General features: G+C 41.9%; 1 protein-coding gene across 1 annotated transcript in view; it reads left to right on the top strand.

Annotated features, from left to right (window-relative positions):
* Positions 1–697: 697 nt before the first annotated feature.
* CNR1 (cannabinoid receptor 1) overlaps positions 698–25,164 on the top strand; it is a 147,606-nt gene continuing 123,139 nt past the window's right edge. Inside the window, exon 1 of the mRNA XM_068231131.1 lies at positions 698–1,544. The gene's annotated coding sequence lies outside the window, so the exon portion shown is untranslated. The remainder of the gene's footprint in view (positions 1,545–25,164) is intronic.

Genomic DNA, 25,164 nt, shown 5'->3' with positions numbered 1-25,164 from the left:
GAGCCAGGATGGCAATGTCTACATTATCATTTAGAAACTGGTGTTTATATGTTGGAACACTCCCTTTGCAGGACACAGACACACATACATACTCGCACACATATACACGCGCACGCACGCACGCACGCACGCACGCACACACACACACACACACACACACACACACACACACACACACTCATTTCTCCATCATCACTGCATGCAGTCATGTCACAGATGGATGCACCACCTTAAACACATTTACATATTTAATCTATTTTCTGTTTGCAAAGTACATAGCCCTCTCTACTTCCCACCTCAACCAGCACAGCCACCTATAGTAAAGCCCTTCTTTACTAGCACAGCCACTAATCGCAAACCCAATCTCTTCATTCTATGCAGATCCACAATCAGAAACTCATTCTCTTTCATTGATCTGCACAGGCACCTTACACAAGCATTACTTTGTCTGCACAGTTAGCCTGCATTTAACCCTTTCATTTCTTGTTTAGCCACCCATCACTGAACTCCTTCTCTGCATGTACAGTACAACCACACTGCTTTTAGCCTCCCTCATCCTGCAAAACCACCCAGCTCTCAACTTCTTCCTCAAGCTCAAATTTACTATCTTACACAGAAGGCATAGCTGTAAAATCTGGTAGATCTTTATTGGAGGTTGCATTGGGGAGGGTGTGTTAGTGTTGATGTGCACTGTCTATGTGACAGTAGTTGTTCTTCCTTTCTCCAACCATCTCACTGAGTAGATGGTATTGCAGTCTCTGCTGGTGATTGTGCTGGTGCCAGAACTAAAACGGATTAACACGTGATGAAGAACAGCTTGATAAATGGGACCTGAGAGCACTGGGACCAAAGAAAAACACAAAGCAGACAAGGCAGAAACTGGTAACTGTCTGCTGCCACTGAAGGGGAAAGCAGAGCAAAAAGAGCACATCAGCATCGATTCTTATTAGCCAACATTCAAGAGATAAGGGGGAAAACAGTGCAAGATTTGTGGCAGAACAGAATCAGGGATCAGGTGACCAGGACGTTAAATGTCATTGCCAAACACGACATTCCTGTTTTCTGTGCTAATGGCAACCATGAACGCTATTTAGGTGCAAGAGAAGATCATGCCTCTATCTCCGACTTGGTCTGAGCAGATTCATAACAAGACAAGAGCAAGATCTGTAGTAGAGATACATGAAGTGGATAAAGACGCTTACTATTCCTACCAATTCTGTTAGCATTATTTCCTTGCACTGGTTGAGTGTTCGAGGCTTTACTAAATCTTGGGTGATCGGAGCAGACTGTGTATATAGAAAGCTCTTGCCAGTCACTTTGATCTGCTGTGCCTAGGGCACTGTATTGTGCTAGTGGCACTTGCTTCCCATACTCCCTCTGGGGGGCAGCAGTTCAGCACCACAATCAGTGGACAGCGCACAGCTCAGTCCGGAGTACAAGTTCATAAGATACCTATTTTACGATCGGCTGCTGGAGCCTCGGAGAGAGAAAGAACATTACATCCAGAAAGAGGATTCCTTTCAGTCGGTGGCATGTAAACAAGGGTAAGTCATAGCTGTCTGTGAATGAATTCCTGCCTGCTTTTCATCCTGCATCTAACTGTCATATATGTTTTAAACGCGCATTTGTTCAGAGATTTCAAAGATTATAAAGTTTGAGCATGTGTGATTTAGTGCTGAAATGATAATAGGCTAGATGAAAAACAAGCACAACGCCCCCATCAGCTCAGCTAAGTGAAAATAAGCACATTAATATTAGATAAAGGATATATTTTACATGTTAGAATCACAGGCTTCCTACTATTCTCGCAGAGACTGAAATGGCATCTAAAAGGAAAAGGGTCCTGAAACGAATTGTGTTTTATTCATCTGCTGCACAAAACAGTGTTATGCAATTTCATATCTGGTGCATTGTAAATCTGGATATATATATATAGATATATATATACATATACATATATATGTATATATTCACAACCAATGTGATGTGTAGTATTCTTCAATTCCAATTTATTCAGTGTTAATCAACTGTATCTGTTCGCAATTTATTTATTTTTTTAAGAGAAAGAAAGAAACATAATTATGACTGGTACTTCCTGAGAACGATGTGGCTCTCATGCTCTTCATAGTAGATTACATTATTATTATTATAATTATTATTATTTACAATATCTACTAAAAATGTCGGTGTTATTCATAGGGATACACTCAGCATACGAGAGTCTCATCCCATATTCACAAGAGTTTTAATCTTTGTGCCAGGGTGAAATATTGTAGGTTCACATGTAATGACTCAGTTAGGCATCTGCTGGTAACTATTGAATGAAAGATTTTCAGGGAGAAATCTGTTGCCTCAGCTATGAAGTTCAGAGACTGCAATTTATTTACTTGATCCTTCCAGGGAAGCTGTACTGTATACAAAGTGAGAGACTTAAACTTGCAGATCATAGGTGTAGGGAAAGATGGTGACAGAGGAGTATGCAGAACCCAATGGGATAAGTTGAATTCTCAAAGGACTCTTTATTTTCAACACCAACAGCTGAACCTACATGTATGACCTTGCATACACAAACTGAACAGGAAATACAGATGATGTATCTTTATGTGGTTAATATTTTGTTACTTGATAATATTGGCTATTGTGGTAGAAGCAATGAGACACTAAGAATAAAGGTGACAATTAACATCATAGGAACATGTAATGAGGTCAAGCTAACATGTTGTTGTGAAACAGTCTTATTAAAGGGAACCTATGCTAAGAAAATTATGTAGGCTGTCTGTTCTTGCCACTAAAAAAAAACCTACTTGGCTGGATGTCATGTTGATTTTTTGCCTTCATAATTTCTAAGGCGCTATTCCAGCATAAGCATACAGCCAATGAAGCCAGGACTGATGATGTGCCCACTTGCTCTGGCTAGTGTTCTGACAACTATTAAAGGTATAGGATCAGCATGACAGACAGCATTTTGCATCTACTGGACACATTCACCATGGCAGCCTACAGCAGGCATGTGAAGGGAAAGTAAAGGTCATACTTATCAGTTATGAATCATTTTGGATAGGACTGAACTGTTACTACTCATATGTCAAAGGTGTCCTTTTTGTGTGCATCTATTTTATCATATTGTATCATTAGTTAAGTATTTGAATGGCGGCTATACCGTCTATCTCTAGAGGTAATATGTGATAACTGTTCATTATTCTCATTTTGCAGTAAATAATGCTTTAATTGCTACCTTAAGGTGCTCACTACTATCAGCTAGAGTGGTAAATCATAATTTTAGATTTCGGTTGAATCTGTTATGTTACGAATATGTAAATGCCATTGTGCTTTGGTGTGAATGAATGTATAAACTACCCACCTGTTTGCATTTAGTAAACTATTGTCATAGTATATATAATTCGTTTTATTCCCTTGAAATTGCTCTAATGCAAACTTTTAAGAGAGGAGAGCACAAATACTCATCTGTGCTGATTAAATGAATAATTAGTGCTTAAACTTATCGGTACAGAAAGGTTTACACCTGGCTTAATACAGCCAGAGATCTGCAAGAAGGGCAAAATGTGCTTGGCTGCATAAATGTAGAATTAATGATTTGAAAGTAATATTTTTTTATGAATTTACTGTCTGTTATTTCAGCGCCTAGTATTGTAATAGTTCACTAATTTGCATGGAGGTGCCCTTCCCAGCCTGCAATCAATCAGTATTTTAACTCATCAGGATGATAATGATATCAATAAACAGCTAATATATTACAAATACAGGGATAAACCCCACTCATCAGTTGTAATTCTAAAACTGCATCACGGTACCCTATGCAGATTGGTATATGTCTGATTCCATTGCTTATCTTGTCTGGAACGATAGTGGCCTGGTTGTCATACTCATACGCATGCAGTTGCTTCAGTTTCTCTTAAGTCACTGACCTGGGGGCAGCTATGTTGATCAGTTAGTTTAAGTTTTTTCTGGCTGAGCAGGTTGCATGGGTGTTCAAGTTTTGTCATTCACAAATTATTTACCTAAAAATTATTGAATTCATTTCAGCTATGAATATATCATTATTACCACATATTCCACGGCCTGAAGTAATCATTTTTTAAACTGCGCCCCTAGGTTTCAAGAAATGAATCATATCATGCACTGCCCTAGCCACTGCACAGCCTAATTATACTATTGTGTTAAGAAGAATTAGTAATCATTACATTTGTTTTAAGATAAATAGCCAAAGTGTTTATAGACCAGTACACAATCTCCAGTGTGGATCTGGCCCATAGACATCTAGGTGTCAATTTCCCCTTTGAACAGTTAAGGGAGGTTAGAGGAGTCTCCACTTCTCTAGTCTTGGACATAATGCTCTACTTCCACCCCCAAAATGTAAAAGAGGTTATCATGTGACTGACCACTGATATGAAGATTAAAATAAGGGATTCATAGCATTTTTTAATTAAAATAAATGAGTATCATTGAACTATTCAGGGAAAGGGGGCGGGACAGAGTAAAAGTTGGATTCTAAGAATCACGGAATTGCGGCTTAAAGCGGAACTCAAGTCATCATGTTGTAGTCAATAGGAGGATTAGTTGTGTGTTTTGCTGTTGTTGGGAAGTTCTCTCAATTTTTCATTGCCTATGAACAGTTAAGAAAATGGAGGGAACCACCCTCCCCCCCCCCCTTTTAATTTCCAAATTTCCAATTTCTCTTGACAACTGTGTTGTTTTGGAATATAAATCATAATGTTTTGTGGTTCCATGAGCAGGAACAGGAAATGAGGGGGGATCTCCTAAATGGAAGCATGACAGTACTTCAATCTGTTATCAAAAACAAAAAGAAAATCGTTATGGATAACGTTCCACTTCAAGGTGGCCACTCAGATTACACATTGATTGAATATGAGGTTCTGAAAAAGTGTTTCAGAGCTGTTCTGGCTAAGAAAATGTTAAAGGCATGTAGTTATGCACGCCAAGAAAGTGTTTAAGAAAAGATATAGAGATGCTATTGTTTATTTTGTTTTTAAAAATGGTATGACCCACACTGTCAAACTGATGGCAGGTACATTAGAGGCAGAGAACAGGTCGTCTCACCCCCTCCCCCCGTACAAAAGGAGCAGTGCCAAATTTTTGCAAGCAGATGAAGAGTTATGTGCTGAGAGACTATGCAGGTGATAAGGTGATGATAAGTAATAACTGTGCATGTAGCTAAGTGATTAAGAGAAAGGGATGCTGCATGACCACAGAGACATGGAAACAGCTCATGCCTGTAGAGCTAGACAGGCAAGGAAAATGTTATAAACCGTTCTGGTCTTCAACCCCTTCTCCTAAGACACATATTTGTTTCTTTTTGATACATTATTTTTGGTCTAGAAGTTTTGATATGATTACATGGTCACTCACAGCTTTATTGATTCCTACACCTTGAACTTCTCTTTTGCAGAACAGTGTGGGACCCATTCCTCTTATTGGCTGTCTAATAGTTAATGCATACTACATCACTACCCCACCACAATCCATTTCCCAGCGTTAAAGTAGGCAGTGGCTGTGCTAGCAGTGCCTTTATTAAACATAAGGTATTAGAGCTTTAAAGGGCTGTAATAGGGCTTCACATGATTGTCCTGGCAAAAAGGAAATAAAATGCTGTTTAAAGTAATGAGTTGGTTCATTTCACCATGCTGATTTGTCAGCAGGATTTGGGTAAAGCCTATAAGTTTTGCTGATTTGATTTGAAAAGATTGCTTTTTATGTACATGAGTGTGTCTGAGTATGTGCACCCAATGGTGGTACTATTCCAGTAATTGGCATGTTGTCCTTATAATGCTGTTTCCAAGGAGCATACTTCAGTCCTTTCTGACCTGAAAGTGAGAAAGTGGAAATACATGCTCAGCATCTACTCCTCTCCATTAACAGAGCAGAGTTCAGCATTTCAGCTCCTACAAGTGTCTAGGATACAGATGTAATGGAAACTACCATTGTTTGAGTCTCAAGCTCTCAAGCTGCCTATAGTTCCATGGCAGCAAAAAAAAAAGAAAAGAAAAAGCTGTTGTGCATCACTGTGATTGTGGTTCTGCCTTGTTGGTAAAAGTGTGCAGTTTGAAGGTCAGTAAATGGTTTATTCACTAAGGTATATATATATATATATATATATATATATATATATATATATATATATATATATATATATATATATATATATATATATATATATATATTAGAGACCCTTTAAAAACCCCTGCTAACTTCCTGTGGCATTTAAGGATACCGCTAGAACTGATAGTAAGTACCACAATCATTATATAGAAATGTATCAGAAAAGAACAAGCAGGCCAGCAGCTTTTACATGTTATTGATTTCTCATTGCCTCCCACAATTTCCTTTCTAACTGACTGGCGGAAGCTTTCCTTCTACTAGATGCAAATAAGGTAACAGCTACTAGTCTCCACCAGTGTCGCTGTTCAAAGAAGTGAACTTCACCATTCCTTTTCATTTATAAAAGGCTGTGGAGATAACTACTTGTATTTTCTGTTCCCATTACTATTATTCATATTTCCAACAACACAGAGTGTCTGGGGATTAGCTATGTTCTCCTCTCACGGGAAATTCTGTTATAATTTAGGATCTTATGCTATTTCTTCTGCTTCACTGATCACCTAAATGCAAGTAAAAAGTGATGGAAAACAAACTCCTAAACAGAATAAATCAAAAGGGACCAATCAAATGAAGTCAGAAAATATAATACTTAAGAATGAGTGAATGAGCTTGTCAAGATGAGGGCCAAAAATCTTTCAGCATAGAAATACAGTATATGGCTGAACAGTAAAAAAAAGCATTGACAAAACAATAGTGAAAGGATCTTTTAACACTACAGTGCATACACATTCTGTGCTGTGGTGTATGTGATGTATAAATGGTACCTTGAGTCAGTATGGTGATTTATGGCTAACTTTGGGAACTATAGGATAGCTCTATGGGCTGCTTTGGTGGATATGTTTATTTGGTTGGTTGGATTGCAAATCTATTCCCCAGAGAAAATCAGGTAATCTCAAATGAAATACATGCAAGTCTGGCTTTAATGTGTAGGGGAGGTCATCTATCTATCTATCTATCTATCTATCTATCTTTCTATCTATTATCTATCAATCAATCAGTGAAATGCATGCGTCTAGCTTATACATTAAATGCCATCTATTCAACAATTATGTATGGAAACATGAGCTAACACATAATAGTGAATGTACAATGCAGAATTCTACACAGTAAAGATTATTGACATCCACTTTGTTAAACAAGTTGTTATTTGACCACTTTAATCCTTCATCTTGTTTTTAAACTGTCAGTAAAAGAAACGGTAATGTAGTCCCTGTGGATTGTGCCATAACAATGCCTACGGGAAGTCTGCAAAGTACGCATAGGTAAAGTGATGTATAATTTTGCTATTAGAAGGAGTGAAATTATAAGAGTGACATGATTTTTTTTTATGTAGTCTCCCCTGATGTCAGATAAACTTAGTTATTTCCAGTCAGCCCTCACTGCTAGCAAGGTGTGAGTTGTGGATCTATTAGCATTCATTGCTACTATACAGCATTGGACTTTAACATGAAAACAGCTACATTCAATGGATACTTAAAGAAAGCAAAATAGAACTCACAAAAATAGAACATAAACAAATAAAAATAAAAGATTGATAATAACAACAAAAAGATTAGCTTTTTATTTAACATGATGTTTTTCTGTATTGTGTAGCTGTGCATATGCTTTCAGTGATGTATGTATGTTAAAGGTAAACCCAATGCTAACTGCATGTAGTCATGGTAATGCAAGCTCCAAGAGGATACCCTGGAAACAAAGGATCATCTCCTGATTTAATAATTGCAGGGCTTTACCTCAAGGGAGCTATCATTAGGTAATCTCTATGTATCTGTGTAGGTTGTACTGAAACTGCAGAGGTTTTTTTATGCCCTAGAGCTAAGGACTCATCTATCTTCAAAAGTGATATAGCATGTATCTGACATAGAGCCTCAGATCATGTAATAAGTGATAGTCTGATATGGATACATATTGTGAAGCATGCTGATTGCATTGTTCTGACCACATATTTCCATAATACGAGAAAAAAAATAAGGTTTATTTTAAGCAAGGAATGTAAGCATTTGTTATAGGATGGAATACTGTTGGAATATGGCACCTGTCCAGCTCACAGGAAGCACACTAAAGACATTAGTGATTTATAGTGGACACACTGTCTACAGATCTATTGTTTTATAAGTGCCACGTGTTCTGTTAAATGCTGCCTCACATACAAATCAACCATTTAATAGACCCATTAGCACAGCACATTATAATCCATCACAGTAGTCCTTATCACATTAAGGCTTATTTCTGAAATTGCATTTTACCTTTTTCCATTTTATGTTGATTGCTAATGTTCACAATTTCCAATGTGACAGCCTAGTAGATGACAATAATTGTATTAAGTGTGACTGATATGCAGGCTAAGGAATCAGGAATGTTGTTAAGAAAGGAATGGTAAAATCCAACCCCTTGTTCCTAGATAGAATAGGTGAGGATAAGGATTTTGAGTCACTGCGTTCACATCTGAACACCATCTGAATGTAAACTATCCATAGTATATGACATGACATCTACATTTGAGCTAAAAAAAAGGTTTGGACCCTCTTTCGAACAGTATACGTCTATGTAAACCTGATATCTTGGTCTTGCAGGCATGCAACCAGCCAGAAGCACCTACTGACCTCTAAAAGTGCCTCCAGCCTGGAGGTCTCTGGTTATTGCCTCCCACATTTTCATTATTTCCCACTCCATCTTGATGCAGGGCATGATAGCTAGATTCCCTCTGTCAAATTGTATTAGGGAAGTTGCCAGGAACTAACTGTAAGGAAAACATATTCGCCTTTCAGCCTTCTTGTCTGTGAGCCTTCTGATGCAAAGCAGGGAAGCCTTCATTTCTTAATATAGCTGAGAAGAGCACATTTATATGCAATGAGTAACAGAGAGACATTAAATTGAATTCAGTTTATGTGTGAATGTTTCACAGTTCCTTTTCACACTGCATCAGCTTACTTGCAAATGATTGTTATTATCTATGCTGCCTTTCAGTTGCAGGAAAGCATCTCATTTGAAACAGATACCATTTCTTAGGACCCTATAGAATTTGCTGCAAAATGTTATTGCCATGCATGCCAGTAATATTGCAACAATGAAAGCTGCTTCAGACTGGACCACACAAGCAAGTGTTTGCACTTTTCATTTTGCTAACTTATTAAGTTATGTATTCATTGTCTTCAGCTAGAAATGGCGGTCACTACAGTAGCTATTAGCTGTGTCACTTTCTGTACGAGTCTTAAAGCAGCACTACTGAATCTGTCATTGAAATGCAAGCGTTGAAAATTACAGGTTTCACCTTGGCAGCCATACCTGAGAACTGTGTTTTCTGGCTGGAAGACTATCTCACTATTAGACACCTCTCTGACTTGCAGACCAAGCTACCTGAATAATGATAATGGCTGACTTGTTTACCATAATGACACCACAGTGTGGTACTTTCAGAACCAGTAGAGGGAGGCAGTACATGATAATAGAGATGTGGTTGGACATAGACCACACCTTCCACATTTACTACGCATCTTGTTGAAGTGTAACAGCAATCAAGACTGTTCTTCACAGCTTTAGATAGGGTAGAAAGAGTAGTACATGTTTTATTGTTGTCTGTGCCAGAGCAGGATTATCCACCAGACAACCTAGGCAGTAGGAAGCTGCTTGGGGTCTACCGGGTGTCAGGGTGCCAACCTGCCACCTTCTAAGACCTCTCCCTACTTCAGCTTATCAAAAGGTCCACAAGGGGGCCCCAAATATACTGCCTTGCCTAGGGCCTTATTACAGCTTAACCACTTGACACCTGAGGCATTTTTCCTCTTGTGGACCAGAGCAATTTTCACCTGTCAGTGCTCCTCCCTTTCTTTTACCAATAACTTAATCACTACTAATCACAGCGTAATGATCTATATCTTGTTTTTCTTGCCACCAATTAGGCTTTCTTTGGGAGGTACAGTATGCCAAGAATTATTTTATCCTAAATGCATTTTAACATGAATAATAAAAAAAATAAATTATAAAATGCATTATTTTTCCGTTTTTTACCATTATAGTGTTAAAATAAAACATTCTACTATGTGCCCTTTTGTCCCGGTTATTGCAACGTTCAAAAAATGTCCCTAGTACAATGTATGGCGCCAATATTTCATTTGGAAATAAAGGTGCATTTTTTCAATTTTGCGTCCATCACTAATTACAAGCCCATAAATTAAAAATTAATAGTAATATACTGCCTTGACATAAATTTTTAAAAAGTTCAGTCCCTAAGGTAACTACTTATATTTTTTTTTTATGTAATTTTTTTTCCCCTTTTATAAATAAAAAAAAAGTTTGGGTATTATGGGAGGGTGTGGGAGGGAAATAGTTAATTATATCAGTCAGTGTGGGGATTTTTATTAAATAAAAAGCAATTTTGGTGCAATATACTATTTGGCCACAAGATGTCCTCAGTCGTCGTGAATCGGAAGTAATCCGTGGCTGTGTAACACAGGAAGATACAATGAATGCCGGCGTCTCGTAGACGCTGGTATTCATTGAATCGGGGACTTAGATTTATGAATGGGACCTGCGGTCCCATTCATTAACTTCCCCTCTAAGCGTCGGTAATGGCGGTGCGCGCGCACGCGCGAACGGGAGCGAGCGGCGGCTGCATGCCGCTGCAGACTTGTTTTCACGGCCCTGCTGCATCCTGTCTTTTTTAAAGGGCCGTGAATATATTGCACGGCATGCAGCAAGTGGTTAATCCATCTCTGGTCTGTGCTCTGAAGTCACTACTTATTTCCTATTTCTAACAGTTAACATTGGAACAGAGAGTAAATTGAATTACAGCATATTGTGGTTGGTACCAAAAGGTTTTTGAGGAACCTGTTCTGGTGACAGCCATCAAAACTAAGTTTTACCTCTGTTTGGTGAGATCATCTATTACGTTTGTGTCTCTGGGACAGGAAATGAGGGCTGGCTTACAGACAGAAAGTATAGACAGCAGTGAAACATCACTGAGGTTTTAACACTTTTCCATGCTCTCTAAAAAAAAAAAAAAATTCCTTCTGTAGATTACATTAAAGCGACCCTAATGTAAACCTGGGCACTATAAATCATGCATTTGATAATAAATTACATGATCAAAGTTGACACTCAGTGAAAACGGCATGCTCAGATTTCTATCATATCCAGAACATAGAACAAAGTAAGAAGATTTGACATCATGAGCTTCCCTGTTGGTCGGTGATGACATCACAGGGATGTCTGAAACGTAAAAGTAGAGGGACTTAATATTTCGAAACGCTGTAGGAACTTCACTTCAACAACTTTCTCTTGGTCATATCTCTAGAGCGTCTATTTTGTAAAGCAGATTTTATTAAAGTAACCTCTTAGGTATGATATTGTAATGTACTTTGTTAACATTCTCCATAAAATTTCTGGCAAACCCAGTTGTCAGGCAGTCCTGTATGTCTGGGCCTGTATGACATTGTGTTCTGCCAAATATTCCTACTTCACTAATGACAGTCTCCTCCCGTTGTCCCTGTGTTACTCTGTGTTCTCTGACAGCTTCCCATCTATACTGAACCATGTGTGAGAACTATAACATGCTTCAGTGGATGGGACACAGCCACGACTGTGGGCAATGCCTGCATATGTTGTTCTGAAGGTGAGTGTGAGTGTGTTCAGGTAAGGTTCAGCCTAAGCAAAGGATGGTCTCAAAGCTTTAAAGGGACTCCGAGCAGTGCAGAAACTATGGAAAGATGCATATCATTTTAAAGCTCTCTTTCTCCTCTTTCCAATGATATATAAACCGTCAAGGAGAATTATTATATTGGAGGATTGCAGCGGCTGCGATTTCGATTGCGAAAATAGATAAAACTAAAAGGCGTAGTGCGATTTAGGGGTCGTCAGAAAGAGGAGAAAGAGAGCTTTAAAATGATATCTATCTTTCCATAGTTACATTGTATTACACAGGGCGACTTTTTCTCAAAGTCAGCAGCTCCATTCAGCAGCCGCGGCAAATTCAATTGCGAAAATAGCGAAAATTAAAAGGCATAGGGCGGGGATTTAAATATCATTAGAAAGAGGAGAAAGAGAGCTTTAAAATGATATGCATCTTTCCATAGTTTCTGCACTGCTCGGAGTCCCTTTAAAGATTTTGAATTGTTTCAGTAGTATAGGTTGCAAGATGTATATGGTACACTGTTCTGGAACAACTTAATTTCTTTCTATGGTAACATTCTGCATTTATTTTGAATTATATGCTGCCATTCATTGTGCAGTATTGCACTGTCTGTTACTTGCACTGTTCACAGTGCAAGTGACAGTGTAATACTTCACAATACTGCACAATGAACATCAGCAACAGTGATAATGTTTCATTTATGTACTTGTAAAAGCCCTTGTGAATGTTAAAATTGAAAGGGCCTGTTTTATCAAGATGAGGGATTGCAATTTGTGATGCATCAGCTTATTTCTGCTTTGATTTACACTTGCACAATGTGAGCTGCAGTTTATGTTGCAATCATGCTATAACACAATTCTAAGCATAACAAGAGCCATGTTTTCTCCATTACCAGATGCTCTTGACTTCACTGAAATTAAAAGTGTAACAATGCACTTTTCCCTATTTATTGCCACATATCACATTGCTTGGCCCATCTCATCTTTTATGTAAATGCAAATGTATGACAAGGTGGCAATTGGGAAAAAAAGTTTTTCTTGTGTAAATAAGCAGCTGACACCAAGCCTTGTTAACCCATTTTCAGCTATGCAGACCACAATGTTAGGAAGGTGGTGCCATTGAAGTTGGAGCTTAACTGTATTGGGTAACTTCCTGGGGAAAGGGATTTCCCACCCATCATGCACAGCACCTTCATCCAATGTGCCCAAAAATGGGTAGAGTAATTGTGCAGAAAAATTTATGTGGAAATCAGGCACCACCTTAAATAAACAGGCCTCCAGATGCCAATTCAGTCTAATAGTTTAAAAAAACAAATATGTTTATACTGTGAAAAAAAGAGATATTCATGAAAGAAACACGCACATTATAAAATACTGGTACTTTATTTAAAACTGCCCCCCCCCCCCCCAAAAAAAAAATTAAAATAAAAAATTATATATATATATATATATATATATATATATATATATATATATATATATATATATATATATATATATATGTATATATATATACAGCGGGATGTGAAAATTTGGGCAACCTTGCTAATCGTCATGATTTTCTTGTATAAATTGTTGGTTGTTACGATAAAAAATGTCAGTTAAATATATCATATAGGAGACACACACAGTGATATTTGAGAAGTGAAATGAAGTTTATTGGATTTACAGATAGTGTGCAATAATTGTTTAAACAAAATTAGGCAGGTTCATAAATGTGGGCACTGTTGTCATTTTATTGATTCCAAAACCCTTAGAACTAATTATTGGAACTCAAATTGGCTTGGTAAGCTTAGTGTCCCATGACCTACATACACAGGTGAATCCAATCATGAGAAATAGTATTTAAGGGGGTCAATTGTAAGTTTCCCTGATAGTAGAAAGTGCTACAGTAAGCCAGAGTACATTAGAATAGGTTTAGGAATTTGTAGGATGGTAGAACAAAGCATGACATTTTTGTTACAGAGTCTTTTTAAGGCTTGAAGTGGCAGGCCAAGAAAAATCTGGGATAAACAGAAGCGACGAATGGTGAGAACAGTCAGAGTCAACCCACAGACCGACACCGAACTACATCATCATCTTGCTGCAGATGGAGTCACTGTGCATTGTTCAACCATTCAGCGCACTTTACACAAGGAGATGATGTATGCGTGAGTGATGCAGAGGAAGCCTTTTCTATGCCCACAGCACAAACAGAGCTGCTTAACCCTCTGGGGGATAATCCCGAGCTGAGCTCGGGGTAAGCCGCCACAGAGGATTTCTCAGGCCCTGGTGGGCCGATTTGCATAATTTTTTTTTGCTGCACGCAGCTAGCACTTTACTAGCTGCGTGTATATACCGATCGCCGCCGCTCCGCGCTGATTCGCCGCTACCCGACGTGCCGCGCCGCTCTGCCCCCCAAGACCCCGTGCGCAGCCTGGCCAATCAGTGCCAGGCAGCGCTGAGGGGTGGATCGGGACTCCCTCTGACGTCACGACGTCGTTGACGTCGATGACGTCATCCCGATCTTCGCCATGGCGACGGGGGAAGCCAAACAGGAAATCCCGTTCTGAACGGGATTTCCTGTTTGCTTTGATTGCCGGAGGCGATCAGAGCGGGTGGGGGATGCCGCTGCTCAGCGGCTATCATGTAGCGAGCCCAGGGATTTAAAAAATAAAAAATTTTAAAAAATAGTGTTGCGCCACCTCCTGGGCGATATAATTGTATCCCCCAGGAGGTTTTAAGGTATGCTAAAGCACATTTGGACAAGCCAGCTTCATTTTGGAATAAGGTGTTTTGGACTGATGAAACTAAAATTTAGTTATTTGGGCATAACAAGGGGCATTATGCATGGAGGAAAAACAACACAGCATTCCAACAAAAACACCTTCTACCTATTGGCCAGTGCAGGGACTGGTAATCTTGTCAAAGTTGAGGGACGCATGGATGCCACTCAGTATCAGCAGATTCTGGAGACCAATGTCCAGGAATCAGTGACTAAGCTGACGCTGAGAGCTGTCCATGCTGTCCATGCTTCAAACCTGAATGAACTAGAGATGTTTTGTGAAGAGGAATGGTCCAAAATACCTTCAACCAGAATCCAGACTCTCATTGGAACCTAGAGAAAGCATTTAGAGGCTGTAATTTCTGCAAAAGGAGGATCTACTAAATATTGATTTCATTACTTTTTTGTGGTGCCCAAATTTATGCACCTGCTTCATTTTGTTTAAACAATTACTGCACACTTTCTGTAAATCCAATAAACTTAATTTCACTTCTCAAATATCACTGTGTGTGTCTCCTATATGATATATTTAACTGACATTGTTATCGTAATAACCAACGATTTAGATGGGAAAATCATCATGACGACTAACAAGGTTGCCTAAACTTTCGCATCCCACTGTGGGCTGCAAATTAAAATGTGGCTGAAGTGATCACATTTTAGCAATATGCTTTCTGTTCATGCCTGACGCGTAAAACTTGCAGCGGTCATTTTCAGAAAACATGCGCCACCGTAGACTTACATGACTTTTGATCCACCACACTTCACCACAAGTCGCTATAGGAAGCGCACGGTAACGTAAGTATGCACTCGGGTTAGATAGGGTACTCCCAGCACAGAGCACGGCACCGCAACGCAGGCCGTGTGAACTACCCCATAGATTTTCATTGCTCTAGCATTAGGCTGTGGCAAAATGCTGCACCGCACCAGTATGATAGGCCCCTAAAGGAAAAGCCTAAATGGCAAACTCTTATGTACTGATGCCAGAGCTCCTGGTCATTTAGCTGCAGAAAAGCAACAAGAAAAAACAATGGTGTGACATTCTTCAAGCATATACGAAGAACTACAGAAGAGCACAGGGAAATACAAAAGAACACAAAGGACCATGCCTTGTAAGGGTTTTTCGCCTTCCCCTGGATCAACAGGGATATGTGAGGGAGCAGGTTGGTGTTGTACTTTGTTTTCTGGTTGAACTCGATTGATGGATGTATTTTTTCAACCCAAATAACTATGTAACTATGTAAGTGCAGAGCATTTTGCATACATAGAAAAATTAAAAACAGAAAAAAGACAAATGAAAATGTAAATGTAAAAAAATTACAGATTAAGATGAGAAGATTTAAAGTTGACAAAAAGAAGATATACACCTGAAGATCTCAGATGAAGAACAGAGAAATTACAGATGAAAACAACAGAATTTCAAATTTACAAGTTTATCAGTTATCTTGATTTCTTGTAATTTTGGCAAGTAACAGACAAATATGGTCACTGAGTCCAGAAACATACAGTACTCCAAACAAATCCCCTGGTGGAATTTACTTTAAAGAGACTCCGTAACAAAAATTGCATCCTGTTTTTTATCATCCTACAAGTTCCAAAAGCTATTCTAATGTGTTCTGGTTTACTGCAGCACTTTCTACTATCACAGTCTCTGTAATAAATCAATGTATCTTTCCCCTGTCAGACTTGTTGGCCTGTGTCTGGAAGGCTGCCAAGTTCTTCAGTGTTGTGGTTCTGCTATGAACTCCCCCTTCCAGGCCCCTCTATGCACACTGCCTGTGTATTATTTAGATTAGGGCAGCTTCTCTCTTCTCTCTTATCTTTTACAAGCTGGATAAATCGTCCCCTGAGCTGGCTGGGCTTTCACATACTGAGGAAATTCAGACAAGGGCAAAGCTGTTTGCAGGAAGAAAGAGCAGCCTGAAACTTCAGTGCATGAGAACTTGAGATTCAAAAGGAAGGGTGTATACAGCCTGATTGTGTATGGATGTATTTTCTATGTGTGTACATACTGTACATCAACCTACTTTCTGTTTTGGCGGCCATTTTGTTTGTTTATAAACAAACTTTTTTAAAACTGTTTTTAACCACTTTTAATGCGGCGAGGAGCGGCGAAATTGTGACAGAGGGTAATAGGAGATGTCCCCTAACGCACTGGTATGTTTACTTTTGTGCGATTTTAACAATACAGATTCTCTTTAATCGTAATGAATGACAAGATGGCGCCTGGATAGGAAGCCACGGCCACAGGGCTCTGGCAATTACTTCTTTTTTCTATTTTTTCCACTCTCTCTGGATTCCCCCCTGGCCATGGCTCACCACAGAGGCTCCTTCCAGCACCTTCACTTCATCGCTGCGAGGTGCAGTGCGCTCGCTCCCTGGGGCTCCGGCTCCCCAGCTCTTGCTCTGAGGACCAGCTGGCTGACCCCACGTGTTGTTGCGGATGCTGGCCCTGTGGCGGGTTTTGATGGCGGGCTGCAGCTGGTCAGGCCCCGAGGAGACCTCTGGGCGCTGTTGGCTGCTCCGCTGTGCTGCCGCCTGCAGCCGACTCACTCACCGCTGCTTCCTGCCCAGCCACCCACGTGGAGGAGCTCCTCACTGCGAGAGTGGCTCTCCCGGCCACTCCAGAGGCAGTCTCCACTGCCGCCTCCAGCCCGTTAGACCACCGCCGCCTCCAGCCCCCTAGTCCCGCTAAACAGGGCTGTTCCGGCCACCGCGATCAGCTGATGCTGAGCCGCTGCCAAGGAGACCAGGACCACATATGGAGGGAGGCGACAGCTGCTGCAGGAACCGCCGATCACAGCAGCAAGACAAACCATGCAACTTCTCTGCCGCCACTCCCAGCTGCTATAGCCACATGGAGCAGCACACAGCCGACCACAGCCACGTGGAGCCTCAGCCATGGAGTCCTAGTGAGAAGCCAGAGCTAGTACCACGCTGCTGCTTCCAGCCCTCCAATGCACATGGGAGCTGATCCACTGCTCCGGGCACGGCAGCTCCTGGATCTAATTGAGGGCCGCACCAGCCATTGGGTCTCTGGCCATGCTGCCCCTTCAGCCATCAGATACTGACTCCGGCAACACACTGCCCCAGCAGCCATTGGACCCATGCTCTCCTAAACCGCTGCCAGAGCCTTTCCACCACAGGGTCAACCGGGTACGCGATGTCCTGCACTCCACCACCACTGTGCCTGCAGCCCCATTGATCTACATCAGCTGAACCGACAGCCATTGGGACATTTGACCAGGCCACTAGCCAGCTGCGGCAATGGGACTATCTCCTTCTCTTCTCTCTCTCTGCTCTGTCCTCACTTTATCTCTCACTTTCTCTTTACCTGCCTTCCTTTTCTCTTGCATCTTCTCTTGCATCTCTCTCTTCCCCAGGGTTGGACTGGGGGGGCATCTGATTCAAGTATCGCTGCAGAAGCGTTTGAGTGCCACATTCTGCAGCGGATTACCCCCTCCAGTCCTTCTCCTGGGTCCACCTGTAAGTTTCTATTCTCTATATCTCTCTATGCTTCCTTTCCCGTAATTCTGGGGGGCATCCAAATAGCTGCAGAGCTGTTGAGCGCTGCAGAGAAGGTAGCGCTCCACTCACATAGCACTGGATGTCTCCTCGGGACCTTCCACTACGTAACTATGTAACTAAGTATTATGTTCCATGCACTGTGTACTCACTACTGAGTGTAATGTACATTACTGCTTGTGTTTTTGCTGTACCATCACCGAACCTGTATGTGCCAAAAATAATTCCGGGTACAACCCCCGTTGTACTAGGCGAAATAAATTATTCTGATTCTGATTCTGATTCAGGCGTGATGGCATTCTGCTCAAAATAGTGCTTATTTTACTTCCTTATAATCACACAATCAAGTGAGTTCAGAAGGGAGAGTTCTGTAAAAGCCACCAGCCCTTCCTGTTAATTTCCCATTTAAAGCAGTGATGGCCAGAACCTCCGATTTTAGGTTTGTGAACCTTCGCCAAACGTTCAATTCACGCAAACTTTCGCGAACCGCAATAGACTTCAATGGAAAGGCGAACTTTGAAAACTAGAAACACTTATGCTGGCCAGAAAAGTGATGGAAAAGATGTTTCAAGGGGTCTAACATATGAGTTTTTGCATGGATGAGTGGGATAGACGCCAAAAGTCCCGGGGAAAAATCTGGATTTGACGCAAAGCAGCGTTTTAAGGGCAGAAATCACATTGAATGCTAAATTACAGGCCTAGAGTGCTTTAAAACATCTTGCATGTGCATACATCAATCAGGGAGTGTAATTAGAGTACTGCTTCGCACTGACACACCAAACTCACTGTGTAACACACCGCAAACAGCTGTTTGTGTAGTGATGGCCATGCTGGACTGGTGCACACCATGGCGAGATTGCTCTTCCTCACTCAGTGATGTCAGGTAATGTCTGACTGCCTTATCAACTTTCGATGGTTCTTTCTCTACCATTGTTAAAGCTTACATCTATTTTTTTAAATACTTTTTCTGCATGCTGTTCAGTAACTGCATCAAGAATCTTTTATGGAGGGCAAGTCTGCCATTGTGAGTGACAACGGATAATGGCCGGGGAATAAGGGTTCGATTCTGGTCTGGAGTGGGAGCCTGAGAACTGGCTACCACCACCACACATCTAAGTAAGGACCCATTTGCTGTATAAGTAATGTACCTGCCCTGAACGTGCTTTGCAGACCAGGCATGGACCTTTGACCCAGCGCAATACAAACCAAATCGAAAGCATTTGCCAAGAATGTGTTATGGAGGGCAAGTCTGCCATTCATTCAACTGTGTGAAACTTTTTATGGTACTTTCTCAGTAGCATGGTGACCACGGGTAATGGCCGAAGAATCCTGGTTTGATTCCGGTCCGGAGTGGGAGCCTAAGAAACGGTTACCACCACCACACATCGAAAGAAGGCAGCAGGCACACTGTGGGCAAAGGAGCAGGAACGGCTACCACACATCCAAGGAAGGCAGCAGGCATGGCATGCACGTCCCGAGGTAGTGACCAAAAATAACAATACAGGAGGACTTTTGAGGCCCTGCTGTATATGACACTGATAGACTGTACTACCTTTAACAAGAATCTGTTATGGAGGGCAAGTCTGCCATCCATTCAAGTGAAAGGTATGCACTAACTGCCAGGTATAATACAATGTGCAGTCAAAGATGCAGTGAAAAGAATGCAGTGACTGCAAACAGCTGTTTGTGTAGTGACGGTCGTGCTGGACTGGTGCGCACCATGACAAGAATGCAGGTGATGCTGGCTTTCAAGCCCATATGGTCGCCAGGCTGAGGTAGCTGAATGACAGAACAGTGGCTGTCCAGCTGATCAAATTTGGTCTGTCCACAATGAAGCAACGACCTTATTATCTTTGGTGAGCCACCCCCCGAGACACTCAAATAGCCGGCGGTCATTGCTTCATTGTGATACGCAAGCCCCTTCACCGCAGCAAGTTAATGATCACGAAGGGGAATGGGCACATGTACATGCCTTTTGTTTTGTTGGTGCAGCTGCAGTGCAGCCAGAAAAATTAAGCAGGCATGTACACGCACCAGAAAAATTATTATAGCGGCCGCTGCTAGCAGCGGCCTTAAAAGTTCAGGAATCCTCCTGGAGTCCTGGACCCTGTTGGTGGTGGCGGAGAAGGCAGTCAAGCAGCCTGCGGGCAGAGGTGCTATGTGGGGAGCGACTTAGTCTTGGGGCAGGCAGTCACATGGCGTGCAGGCAGAGATGCTGTGTTTGGGGACTGACTTAGTCTTCGGGCAGGCCTGACCGTGCTTTGCAGACCACGTGGTCAGATGGACCCTTGACCCAATGCTGTGTGCCAAAGATGACACCACTTGCCTTTCAACATCACGGTACAGTTTGGGTATCACCTATATTGAGAAATAATTGCGGCCTGGTATCTTCCACTGTGGTGTGTGGCTTTGCCTTTGTGTGCTGCTTTTCCTCAGGTGGTCATCCCATTGCAGTTTGTGCTTTGTCATCATGTGCCTTCGTAAGGAAGTTGTCCCTATGTGGGTCTTGGTCTTTCTATGGCTCATTTTTTGGTGGCAGAGAGTACAGATGGCATTGCTCTCATCTGAGGCAGACACACAAAAAAATATCCACACTGCTGAGCCCTGGGGTGATGGCACTTTGGTGATGGCGGCCGACTGAGTGTTAAGTGGGGTGCCAGAATCAGAGCAGGAGGAGGAAGATATGTCATGCTTCCGTGCGGAAGCTGAGGAAGATGAGGTGTTCTGTGTTAAATAGTAAACTACATCCTGACAATCTTGGGGGTTGATGGCACGCGCCTTCTGAACACTGTACTTTGGTCCAGGGCTGCACAAAATCAGCACGACCTCAAACAGACCTGCCAGGTGGCCTGCCTCTGCCTGTTTTGCCCATATTGGGGGGATGAAGTGAAAGGTATGCACTGACTTGATTAATACAATGTGCAGTCACACAGATGCAGTGAACAGGTATGCAGTGACTGGTATCAATAGAATGTGCAGCTGTCACACACACAGGCACCGTGAACAGGTGCAGTGACTGGTGGTATATAACACTGCACGCACTCACGTAGGTAGGTAGGTGCACTGAACAGGTAGGTATGCAGTAATTGGTATTACAAATGTGCAGCTGTCACACACAGGTAGTCACTGAATGTGCTGGGCCTGGCAGTGGCACAGTAGGAATTACCAAGGGGCCAAGGTCCAGCAGCTCCGACTGACTGCCTGGGCTGTATATGCAACACAAGTGTCTGTGGGACACACACAAAAAAAATAGATCACAAGTACAACATTAGCTCTCAAAAGAGCTGTTGAGGATGAGGAGTGCTTTTAGCAATAAGTATCAGCAAGAAGGAGCAAGCTAACAAGCCTAACACAAGAGCCTAACTAAGCGTTCCCTATGTCAGCAGGTTCTCTCCCTTCTCTAATTACTGCAGCCACACGAGTGAGTGAAAAGGCTGACGCTACCTGAGTTTTATAAGGGGGGGGGGGGGCTCCAGGAGGGAGTGTAGCCTGATTGGCTACCCTGTGTCTGCTGACTGTGATGTAGAGGGTCAAAGTTGACCCTAATAATGTAGTATAGGGAGCGGGTCAAACTCGCATATAGTTTGCGGTTCACCGGGAACGCGAACCACCAAAGTTCGCATGAATAAGTTTGCGGTCGAACCGTTCGGGCCATCTCTACCAGTTACCATGGCTGATCGTGGCTGAACGGCAGACCACGGGAGGTCGGCGTGGGACTCACACGAGCTTATGGGGCTGGAGGTAAGTATCAAATCTTTAGAAAACAACATTTCTGGTACACGTTAATTAAACAGCTGCAATTCAAACAGGACTTGAAACAAACGTGATATATTTTAGAAATATTAAACTGTACAAGAAACCCTATAATAATAATACCATTTTGCAGCAGGAGTGGGGCTACAGGCAGTAGCTCCAGCTCCTCTCAATGCATGTTGCTCCATAAGGTACAATCCAATCAAAACTGTCCCTGAAAAATGGATAAACCCAGTGTCTGCTCTGTCCAAGTTTTGCCCCCACTGTGATGAGATAAGGGTTCGTACACCACGAGCAGACCGACAGTTGGATGATAACTAATTTATTCCATTTTTTAAGTAGTAGAAAAACTACATCTCAGGCAGTAGTAAAACTCCATAAAAGGAAATACAGATCTGCACTTCAACACATTCAGCCCAATTCACCCTCAGCACAGCTAATCTTCCCCTTATTATAGTCCTCACACAGAAGTTTCCAGAGAAGCATGCATCTCCCTGGCCTTATCACAGACTATTGTTTAAGAGAAGAGTCCAACAAAACCTAGTTAGTCCTGGTCTTATTAGAAACCATTGATTGAATAAGTTAATGAGGCTATAAACTACATCAACCACAGAACTTAATTACACAGCTGCAATTCAAACAGAAGATAAAACATACATGATACATTTTAGAAGCATTAAACTGTACAAAAAAAAAATCTAATAATGCTAGTTTTGCCACAGGAGGTTTGTAATAATGTGTGCCATGGGATGGGGGTGGGGGGTGGAGTGAGCCTCAATGCTCCTTAGCCTGTTTGGTATATGCCATCTTCTCCTTGTGCAGGACACATCTGATGCATTTTGTCATTCCTGGCAGTGTCTCTTGCGCAATGCATTGCGGGAGATGTAGTCCATGGATGCTAATACATTTCTGTACTTCCATCCATGAACTACATCCTCCAGCATGCATTGTGGTGCATGCGTGTGATAGACACTGCCAAGAACTACAAAATGTGACCGATTAGGTCAGTTCAAGAAGATGGTGCATCTTGCAAGGGCCAGGGATAAGAGCAGCAGCACCCTGTAAGTAGTGAGGCTCACCCCAACCCCCTCCCCCCAGCACACTTCATTATGAACCCCCCTTATGGGGAAGTTCAATTGAAAAAAAATATGGTTCTCAGTGACATTTAAGTAGCCAAGTTGCCCCAGGTAAAAGTATTAAGTAGCCATGTGCCCCTAGATATCATTATTAACACCATGCGTTGTCAGCACACGGCACTCTTACTACACTTTAGTGCAAATAATTCCCAGTTGATGCAGTCTGTTAAGCTAATTTTATGGAAATTTATACAGCTTGAAAATTGACCAATCAAATGCAGTATTTGTATGGTACCTTGTCAAGCTGCGTACATTTGCATAAAAAAATCTCATTATTATTTGCAATCCATTGCCCATCATCCTATTTCATACCATATTAATGCCTGGTACACACCATGCAATTTCTCTCCAGATAGACGACCCAATATGTAATTTCCAACAGGTCTGATGTGATTTCCGATCATTTTTTTGATTGAATTTCCAATCACTTCTATACAAAATCAATCAGAAAAACAAATTGGACCTGTCGGAGATGATCTATTGGGCCATATATCTGGTAAGAAATTGCATACTGTAGTGTGCACCAGGCATTAGCAGCGTGTATAACTTTCATTCTCAAGGTTTAAGAAGTTTTTATCTAAATGATATCACAGGAAGCTTTTAAAAAACAAAACAAAGAGCCTGTCAAACTAAATTTCTAATGCTAGGTGCAGACAATGCAATTTTCTGACAGATTTACTGTCAGAGCGATTATTTCCAACATGTTCGGCTACAGATAGTATTTAGGGGTGACACAAAAATACAGTAAGACAATACAGGAATAGATCACGCAGCACAGTATGAGTACAAGGTAATGCTTAGTAAGTCACTGGATGGGAGCATGGGGATTAGGCAAGTTAGGTTCACTCAGATCCATAGGATGGGTGTACGGTAGTGGAGGTGCCTGATCAGGTAGGAGACACAAGGAGGTGGACCCTGCCCGAAGGCTTACAATCTAGCGGGAGAGGTAGGAACACGAAAGGTAGGGGACCAGAGTTCAGCTGCGGGTTTAGAGCACCAGTACTATGCATAAATGACTATTTCATCATACCACATTTCAGTACAGGCATGGGCGTTCGGAGAAAATTTTCCGGGGGGGCAAAAAGGGAGGAGGAATAAGCAGGGCGGCGCGCTCAGCGGCGTTGTGTGGCGCGCAGATCGCGCCAAAAAATGGGGTACGGCATGCGGCGCAGTATATGTAGTCAGGGGTATATGTGCCCAGTATATGTAGTCAGGGGTATATGTGCCCAGTATATGTAGCCAGGGGTATATGTGCCCAGTATATGTAGCCAGGTGTATATGTCCCCAGTATATGTAGCCAGGGGTATATGTCCCCAGTATATGTAGACAGAGGTATAGATGACCCCAGTATATATGTAGTCAGGGGTATATGTGCCCAGTATATGTAGCCAGGGGTATATGTGCCCCGTATATGTAGCCAGGGGTATATGTGCCCAGTATATGTATTCAAGGGTATATGTGCCAAGTATATGTAGTCAGGGGGATATGTGCCCAGTATATGTAGGCAGGTGTATATGTCCCCAGTATATGTAGGCAGGTGTATATGTCCCAGTATATGTAGGCAGGTGTATATGTCCCAGTATATGTAGCCAGGGGTATATGTCCCCAGTATATGTAGCCAGGGGTATATGTCCCCAGTATATGTAGCCAGGGGTATATGTCCCAGTATATGTAGCCAGGGGTATATGTCCCCAGTATATGTAGCCAGGGGGTATATGTCCCCAGTATATGTAGCCAGGGGGTATATGTCCCCAGTATATGTAGCCAGGGGGTATATGTCCCCAGTATATGTAGCCAGGGGGTATATGCCCCCAGTATATGTAGCCAGGGGGTATATGTCCCCAGTATATGTAGCCAGGGGGTATATGTCCCCAGTATATGTAGCCAGGGGGTATATGTCCCCAGTATATGTAGCCAGGGGGTATATGTCCAAAGTATATGTAGCCAGGGGTATATGTCCCAGTATATGTAGGCAGGGGTATATGTCCCAGTATATGTAGGCAGGGGTATATGTCCCCAGTATATGTAGGCAGGTGTATATGTCCCCAGTATATGTAGGCAGGTGTATATGTCCCCAGTATATGTAGCCAGGGGTATATGTCCCCAGTATATGTAGCCAGGGGTATATGTCCCCAATATATGTAGCCAGGGGTATATGTCCCCAGTATATGTAGCCAGGGGGTATATGTCCCCAGTATATGTAGCCAGGGGGTATATGCC

Source organism: Hyperolius riggenbachi, chromosome 4 (assembly GCF_040937935.1).
Source record: "Hyperolius riggenbachi isolate aHypRig1 chromosome 4, aHypRig1.pri, whole genome shotgun sequence".
NCBI lineage: Eukaryota > Metazoa > Chordata > Amphibia > Anura > Hyperoliidae > Hyperolius > Hyperolius riggenbachi.
Note: the sequence above shows the minus strand (reverse complement) of the source record. Positions and strands in the feature narration are given on the sequence as shown.